Here is a 714-nt window from a genome sequence, read left to right on the forward strand (position 1 = left end):
TTATTTCTAAGAAGATGCAGAACTTACTTTCAATTAGAATATTTCCATGAGCTTCAAAATATCTTATTTTCTTAAGAAATGGTTCTTTTAACTTTATTATTTCTGAGAAATAAGGCAAGCATTATCTAACCCCCAAAATGTGGATAATGTTTGGGTCATCCATCTGTCGGTTAGTAACAAAAAATGAGGTCTGGTGTGGTTGTGTGGCACATCAGTGTAGTGGGGGTCAGGTCAGGTGTGTACTGATATTTTCTGGTGACCTCCCATCCTCGGGCAATGTGCCAGCCTCTTGGCCTGCTGTGTTGACCTGTGCTCTCATTGGCTGGTGGTGCCCTGACTGGGATGCAATATCTGCCATAACTGGTGTTTTGATGTGGTCCTTGATTGGTTAATTAGGGAGCACCCCCAGCCAGTGTGGTGATGTGTCGGGGTGCGTTCTCCGTTTGCTGCACATTCTGGGAAAGCTGATCAATATTCCATAATGTATTCCTGTATTGCAGACCTGTTCCATGAGAAAATAGAACCAAGTCCATCACTATGCTTTACTGCATTTGCATAAGTCATGAGTATCCTATAGCATTGTCAATTTAAAAATAGCCCACCCTTGTAGGGTTAAATTGACAGTTCCATTGAAATGCTAAATATTCTATGACAACACACTGCATTTGCTCATATCATCATATGAGACAGTTGGATAATACAAACCATGTTGAG

Source organism: Penaeus japonicus, unplaced genomic scaffold (genome assembly GCF_977035675.1).
Source record: "Penaeus japonicus unplaced genomic scaffold, GWHDUDI00000001_assembly GWHDUDI00000017, whole genome shotgun sequence".
Taxonomy (NCBI): Eukaryota; Metazoa; Arthropoda; class Malacostraca; order Decapoda; family Penaeidae; genus Penaeus; species Penaeus japonicus.